Genomic DNA, 8,971 nt, shown 5'->3' with positions numbered 1-8,971 from the left:
CATTTTTTAATTCTTCCTTCAGTATATATATGTGTGTGTGTGTGTGTGTGTGTGAAGGACTAAAAAGACAATGCCTATATAAAGGACCCAAAAGACAATGCTTCTTGTCTTTTGAAGGATTCGAACTTGGGAACTCATGAAAGACATTCGAACACAATTCCATCTCAGCTACAATACTCCTTGTGTTTTTTTTTTGCTTAGTAAACCATATAACCTTCTGTGCTACAACACCATATTGTCATTTGTTCTCTATTTTTGCTTGCATTCTTCCCATTCATGCATTAACACCTATAAAACATAAAACAAGCATAAAAGAATATTTAAATAATATAAAAGTCTAATCAAAAACTTATTTTGGTGTATGAAATAATGGGGTTTATGTACTTATCAAACTATCCTTAAACAAGCTTTTGCAAGTCCTCTAGGAAAGAAAGGCAAAAATAGATAAGTCCACAAAAAATATTACTCTTATTAATAAAAAGATGTGCCACTTTCGCAGGCTACTTTCGATTGCATTTACCATATGCAATAAGGCCTTAAACCACTAGGTTATCCCTAATGGACGAGTTATAGCCTCTTGAGAGTTTCCAATGAAGGTACCCACAAATTTCCAAAGAATTTTCCTGCATATCTACAAAATGAAAAGTTTCAAAGATGAAAATATCAAGTTCTTTATATACAATGAGCTACTAAGGTATTATAAAAACAAATATTTCAAGAAAGTTCACCCATAAACAACCTATAAATAGAGAGTGTATGTGTGCGAAGTCGACAAAAATCCATTTTCAAATCCAAGTGATGAAATTCCCAAATCTCTAGAAAACTATGTTTTGATTTTAAATCTCACAGGTAAATATTTATCTAAAAGAACATCTCTCAAAGATTTGGCTAACTATATCTCTCAAATGTATGTGAGTAGGAACTCTGTTTTCAAAGTAAAATCAAGCTCAAATACTAATTATTCGAAAAACCGATACATATAATAGAAGAGTTTCATGACAGGAATGTTGATCACTTTTGAGAGAATGTCGAGTTACCCACCATAACGCCTTCTCATTTACTATGCACTATCATACCTTTTCTAAAAACATTATTGAGCTCAATTTGTACATAAATGTTTCCAAGAATGTGGGGTCTTTAAAATACTTAAAAGGGACATTTTACTTTTCTCTTATATTTATTTATTTTTTTAGAATAGGATATGAGTGACTTCTTGATCTCTTTTTCTTTTATACACAGTCATCCCTAACATTTCTCAAAAAAATAACAAGATTACAAAATGTAATGAAGGTATGATAGTGCATAATAAACAAAAGACTTATGTTTCTCTTAACTCGATGTGATTTCATTCTCAATGATCTACCAAGATGAAGGATTATGAGACTAACAACAATTTTTACTGCACTATCCAAGAAATTTGAGCCATCTTGTAACTTAGAGTTAGCGTAAAACTCTCTAAAAAGATGAAAGGCACGAAAGTTCACATGGTTTTAAGTCTCCAGTAATAGATTTATAGATTTTTGGGAGATTATTCATTTCTTTTTTTCAAGCTGCGACTTTGTGCAAAAATATTTCTACTTCTAAATTCTCATGGTGCAATGTTTATCATTATATTCAGTAACAAGCTCAATCTCAATCTAGAATAATGACATCTCTTAACTTTCACAAAGTAGGAAACCAGGATTTTATTTTATTTTATTATTATTATTTTTTTTGTGAAATTTTTTTCAAAAGAGGTACATGTTTTAATAAATCTGTCCCACCCCGAAACAAAATAAAACACTATCTCTAGTGTTTGAAAAATAGAGCACTGAAAAGTGGTGAATGAAATGGACAATATTGTACTATTGGAGATAAAAAGAATAATTGGAACGAATTACCTCAATTAATTTGGTGCTTACAATCCTTGCAGATAGTCATTGCAAAAGAGAAACCAAGTGTTCTGAAATTATGACAGATTATACCCCCAAACAAAATATAAGCATAGCTAAAGAAATAGAAACAAGCAATTAGGTTGCTTCACAGGAGCGCTAAGTTTAACGTCTTCAGCCAGATGTAAGGGGGTAGTACCCCCGGAGAGATTAATCCGAATAGACAGGATCGATGAGGAGAATTTCCTCAATTTCATGAGATTCGAGCTTAAGGAAAGGCTTTAGGCGATGAGCATTAACTTTAAACAATTCCCCAGTCGTGGGCTTTTGTACCTCAATTTTACTATGACTTGCCACATGTTTGACATAATATGGGCCGGACCAACGTGACCGTAACTTCCCGAGAAACAATTAAAGACGGGAGTTATACAAAAGAATTTTTTATCCGACGGGAGTTATACAAAAGAACCTTTTGTCCGACGGAAAAATCCTTTCGAAGAATGTGCTTTATCATGTTCTAACTTTGTTTTAGCTTTATACATTTTGGAATTCTCATAGGCATCATTTCGAATTTCTTCTAACTCATCAAGCTGGAGTTTCCTATGTTCACCGGCTTTATCAAAGTCGAAATTCATGGCCTTAATGCCCAATAAACACGGTGTTCCAGGTCTATAGGCAAATGACAGGCTTTGCTATAAACCAAACGGTATGGGGACATTTCTATAAGGGTTTTGTAAGTTGTCCGGTATGCCCATAAAACATCCTGAAGCCATAGGGTCTAGTCTTTCTGTGTAGGATTAACTATTTTTCCAGTATTTGCTTGATTTCCCTATTGGATACCTCAGCTTGACCATTGATTTGTGGGTGATATGACAGGGCCACTTTGTGAGTGATACCATATTTGAACAATAAACTTCCAAAGACTTTATTGCAAAAATGTAAACCATTATCATTTATAATGGCTCGAGATATACCAAACCTAGCTAAAATTAAGTCTTTAAAGTAACGCACCACAACTCGATGGTAGGCTGTCTTAGTGGCTAAGGCTTCTACCCATTTGGACACATAATCAACGGCTAGAAGGATGTAAAGACATCCATATGAAGAAGGAAAGGGTCTATTAAATCAATACCCCAAACATAAAAAATTTCAACAACTAGAATGGGTTGTTGGGGTCATTCATTATGCTTGGTAATCTTACCTAACAATTGGCATCTATGACAAGCCAAATAGTAGGTGTGGGTACCCTTGAAAAGGGTGGCCAATAAACTCCCAACTGTAAGATTTTTGCAACAGTTCTTTTAGAGCTAAAGTGGTCACCACAGGACTGATCATGATAGAAGGAAATGACAGACTCCTGGTCTATCTCAGGGACACACCTACAGATGATTTGATCTAGACAATATTTGAATAAGTAGGGGTCGTCTCAAAGATATTCCTTAACCTTGGCTAGGAATTTGTCTTTTTCTTGTTTGGAACAAGTTGAAGGAAGTTGACCCGTCACAATGTAATTGACAATATTAGCATACCATAGGGCATGAGTTATTGCAAATAATTGTTCATCCAGAAAAACATTCGAGATTGGAATGGATTCACTAATGGACTTAACAACAAGACGAGACAAATGATCGGCAACTACATTCTCTGAGCCTTTCTTATCACGAATCTCGAGGTCAAATTCTTGAAGAAGTAAGATCCAACGAATCAACCGAGGTTTGGCATCCATTTTGGAGAGAAGATGTCTTAATGCAGCACGATCAGTATAGATGATGACCTTGGAGCCGATCAAATAAGAACGGAATTTGTCAAAGGAAAACATGATTGCGAACAATTCTTTCTCCGTGGTGGAGTAGTTAATTTAGGCATCATTCAGGGTTTTGCTAGCATAATAGATGACATGTCGTGTTTTCTCAACTTTTTGACCTAAGACAGCTCTTATTGCATAATTCGACGCATCACACATGATTTCAAAGAACAGATGATGGGTGCAATGGTGAGAGCTGACTTTAATTGTTTAAAAACAGAGTGACATGCATCGGTAAACTCAAATGGTATATTCTTCCCTAACAGATGGGTGAGAGGTCTTGCTATCTTGCTGAAATATTTAATAAAACGACGGCAAAAACCAACATGACCTAAGAAAGCTCTAATATCTCAAACACTTTTGGGAATGGGTAAACTCGAGATAAGGTCAACTTTGGATTGATCTACCTCAATTCTTGCAGCGTAGATATTATAACCGAGGACAATTCCTTTTTTAACCATGATATTACACTTTTCTTAGTTAAAAACCAAGTTAGTGTCATAATAACGCTAAAGAACAAGAGTAAGATGGTGAAGGCATTACTTAAATGATAAACTAAAGACAGAGAAGTCATCCATGAAGATTTCAATAAACTTTTCAATCATGTCACTGAAAATACTCATCATACATCGCTGAAATGTAGCAGGTACATTGCATAAACCAAAAGGTATGCGACAATAAGCAAATGTGCCAAATAAACAGGTGAAAGTGGTCTTTCTTGGTCATCAACGTGGATAGGGATTTGATTATACCTATAGTAACCATCTAAGAAGCAATAGAATGATTGACCAATTAATCTTTTTAACATTTGATCAATGAAAGGCAGAGGGAAATGATATTTTCAAGTGACAATATTGAGCTTTTGATAATCAATGCAAACTCGCCATCCAGTTTGGACACGAGTAGGAACCAATTCATTATGGTTATTGGATACGACGGTGATGCCTGATTTTTTAGGGACAACATGAATGGGGTTTGCACACTGACTATCAGAAATAGGATAGATGATACCAGCATCAAGAAGTTTGATAACTTTAGCATGAACAACTTTCTTTAAATTAGTGTTAAGTCTCCTCTGCGGCTGCCTATAAGTTTTTGCATCGTTATCTAAATGAATACGATGTTGAACCACTAAAGGACTAATGCCATGAATATCATCAATGGACCACCCTATGGCTACACAATTCTCCCTAAGAATCTTGAGAAGTTGGGTTTCCTGATGGGTAGTCAAATCCGAAGCAGTTACCACGGGAAAAAGTTTTAGGCTCACCTAGGTAAGAATACTTTAAAGTCTTAGGTGGAGGCTTTAGTTCAACCTTAGGTGGCTTCTTTTTAGTTTCAAGAGCAATGGTAATTGGAACAGATAATGGTTCAAAGATTGGAGTGGAATCGAGTAAAGTATTGACTTCACCAATATAACTATCCGCGTCAAAATCATCACAAAAATGTGCTAGACACTGTTGAAGTAGATCATCGGGGTAGGAGTTCTCAAAAGTGTGAGCGGCTAATGACTCAATGAGACAAATTTTTTCAATGGATTCGGAGTTAGGGGGTTGCTTCATCAAATTAAACGCATTAACTTCCAATTTCATGTTCCCAAAGGTTAGAGTCATACTACCATTTCGAGAATTGATTACAGCATTAGCGGTAGCTAAGAATGGTCGACCTAAGATGATAGGAATTTGTGTACCTTGGGTAGGTTGAACCATAAGGAAACTTTATCATCTAAGGATAGGGGAAACAGATGCAATTTGACACCCTTGTCATCTAAATGCTGATTTTTGAAAGTACTGCAAATGGTTTGGAACTTCCCTAAATGGACGTAAGGTTGTTCACTTTTTATATATACGTATATATAAACAATGAACATTGATGAATGGAAAGAGAGAAGAAAATGGGTTGCGAAACTGGGTAGTTCTTGAAAAACTAAGTTTGCAAATGGATTTTTTTTTCTTTTCAAATTAAAGTAGTAAAATTGGTACACTGTTTTGGTACCGAATTTTTTATATTTTTTAAAATAGTGTAGGATCAAACAGAAAATAAAATAAATAAAATGACAAAAATTATCAAATAGAAATAGAAAATAGATAAAGGATAGAAGAAAGGTTGGCCCAAAGCTAGAAACTCAAATTCAAAGCCGGCAACGGCGCCATTTGATAGGCGTGTATTTATAAACTTGTCGTTGTCAAATACACTTTTAATCAAGATTAAATACCTACAACCATTTAACTAAGAATGTCTAATGGCAAGTAGGGTTGAACCACGTATTCAAGTGAGTTTGTATTTTCCAATAAGAATTTTTAAAAACATTGATTTTGAGATTTGTCACGAACTATGGAAATGAAATTATAACTCCAAAACATTAAACACTTAAATAAGAATCAACAAGAAATGAAAACATGTAAATTAAACTAACTTGATTGAATTTAAATGAGAATAAAACTTGTGAAAATAACTTGTATTGATTTGGAGAAAGTTTTAAGGAAAATTACATAAGGAAATAAACTCTCAATGAAAAGTATAACTATCTCTAACTATCTAACTCCCCCCTCTCTGCCTCCGAAGTGTGCAATTTATAGCCAAAGGAAGTAACCCACTTGTAGGCTGTGATAATGGCTTTGCCTAAATTTCTTCTTCATTTCCTCACGCCACCTCTCTATTACTCTCATTATTGACTTTCCTTCCTTAGCCACTTTCTGACTTTTTCTTAACCTCATTTCTTCTCTCTTTCTCTCCTCATTTTCTAACTCATCATCATTCTTTTTTTCTTTTATTTTCTTCTTTCTCTCTCCTCCTTTTCTAATTCTTCCTTCAATATATATCTATATCTATACTATCCTAAAAGTGTAACTAATTTCTTAACATTTTTTATTTTTATTTTTTCACAAAAAAAGCCACATTAAAAGCGCACAATCATTATTAATTAACTGATGGTTTATATCTATAACGCATATTTAAGAATTTCAATCAATATACTATTTATAAAAGTGTATATATATTTTTTTCTTTTCATATTCATAACGCATACTTAAGAATTTCAATCAATATATTATTTATAAAAGTGTATATTTTTTATTATTATTATTTATAAACAAGTTTCACTCATTTGTTCATCAACTGTAATTTTTTTTTTTTTTTTTTTTGTAATTATTAATATATAATCAAGTTAATAAGTATGCATTTATCTAGCATGAGAGGACGGTTACATTTTCTTATTTTTTATTTTTAATTATTAATATGTAAATAATTTAATAATAATACATTTATTTAACATATCAAGAATTTCTTGACATTTTCTATTATTTTAATTATTAATATGTAATTAAATCAATAAATATGCATGTATTAATTAGCATATCGAAAGTTACATTTTTTTATTTGAATTTGAAGAGGTCATCTACAATTCTTGATACAATCAATTTTTACATTATTATTCATCCAAAATAAAGTGTACCTAATTTCTTATTTTTTTTTCACAAAAATAATCACATTTCTTAACATTTTTAAATATATATATTTTTTATATCAAGAGAGGACTGTTACATTTTCATTTGAAGAGGTCATATACACAGTTCATCTCATGTGTTTACCAATTGTAACTTTTACTTTTAATTATTAATATGTAATTAAATCAATAAACATCATGTATTAATTAGCATATCGAAAGTCACATTTTTTATTTGAATTTGAAGAGGTCATCTACAGTGATACAATCAATTTTTACATTATTATTCATCCAAAATAAAGTGTACCTAATTTCTTAACTTTTTTGAAAAAAAAAAAAAAATCACAAAAAAATCACATTTCTTAACATTTTTAATCATCATTTTTTTTAATAAAAATTCTCATTAAAGCACCTAATGACCTATATCAAATTACAGCACTTAATGATTCATCTAATCATTCATACTATATATATATATATATATATATATATATATATATATTAACATTTCCTTCCATCTTATTCTTATATAATAATTGTATTCTTATACGTTTCCTTTTATGATGGATACAAACTTCTATTTTTAATATGAGTAGGATATTTTGAATTTGCAAACATTTTTTAGTATTTTTTATATTAGTTAATAGCTTAGCTTTTAAATTAAATTTTAATTACTATTAATTTTATATTACGATTTCTTTTGGTGAAGACCACCCCTAAGGATGTATTTTTTTTTTTTTTAAATACGTTTCCTTCCATCTTATTCTTATATAACAATTGTATTTTTTAATATGAGTAGGATATTTTAAATTTTCAAATATTTTTTTAGTTCTTTTGCTTAATCCTTAAAGGACACAAACGTTTCATTGGCATCTTAATTCTATAAGTATATGGATAAAAACATTTCATTTTATTTATGATCCACACAAACCATTATTTTTAATATGAGTTAATATCTTTTAAATTAAAATGTTTCATTGGCATCTTATTCCTATATAATAATTACATTGTTAAACGTTTCCTTTTATGATGGACAATATTTAATACAAGTCAATTCCTTTTAAATTAAATTGTAGTTATTATAATTGTATCATACGTTTCAACCAAAAGACACAAAAATATTAATAAGATATAATTAAAGTTCCGTGAGGAAAACATTGATATATATATATAGAGAGAGAGAGAGAAGGTAAGGAGATTGACGAAAGAAAATGGGAGGTTGAGAATTATCAATTGATCAAATTCCTTATAGGAGGGTGAAGAAAGGGTGGGTAATCATTCAACACAAAGATGGACCATGTGTTGGTTATTTTTTATTTTTTATTTTTATTTTTAGTGTCAATTTGTATTGTTGATTTAAATTTATTTTTCTCAAAACGTTCATCTTTGTAATGAAAATATCAAAATTGTTAAATGTTAGTCCAATACATATTGAGTCTAGATTGTGTTAATTTCAGAATTTTTATTAGATTGCAATACAATACAAGGTAAATTTTATAATTTTCATTAGATTGCAACACAATACAAGGTAAGTACTTAGTTGTACCTCTTTTTGTATATTTGAGTTTTGATGATTTATTTATTTATTTATTATTATTTTTTTGTGATACTAGGATTGAAACTATGTTGCAAGGACTCAATAAGGCAAAAAAGGATAATCGTTCAATACAAAGAGAGCATGTGGTTTTTTTTTTTTCCTTAATTTGTATTGTTGATTTAAATTTACTTTCTCAAAACGTTCCATATTTGTAATGAAAATTTCAAAATTGTTAAATGTTACTCCAATGCAAATTGAGTTTAGATTGTGTTAATTTCGGGATTTTCATTAGATTGCAATACAATATAAGATAA

The sequence above is a fragment of the Cornus florida genome, unplaced genomic scaffold (genome assembly GCF_030987335.1).
Source record: "Cornus florida cultivar Cherokee Brave unplaced genomic scaffold, ASM3098733v1 CherokeeBrave_3.0.0_Hap2_Chr02, whole genome shotgun sequence".
Classification (NCBI taxonomy): domain Eukaryota; kingdom Viridiplantae; phylum Streptophyta; class Magnoliopsida; order Cornales; family Cornaceae; genus Cornus; species Cornus florida.
The sequence above is the reverse complement of the archived record's forward strand: the minus strand, read 5'-3'. Positions refer to the sequence as shown.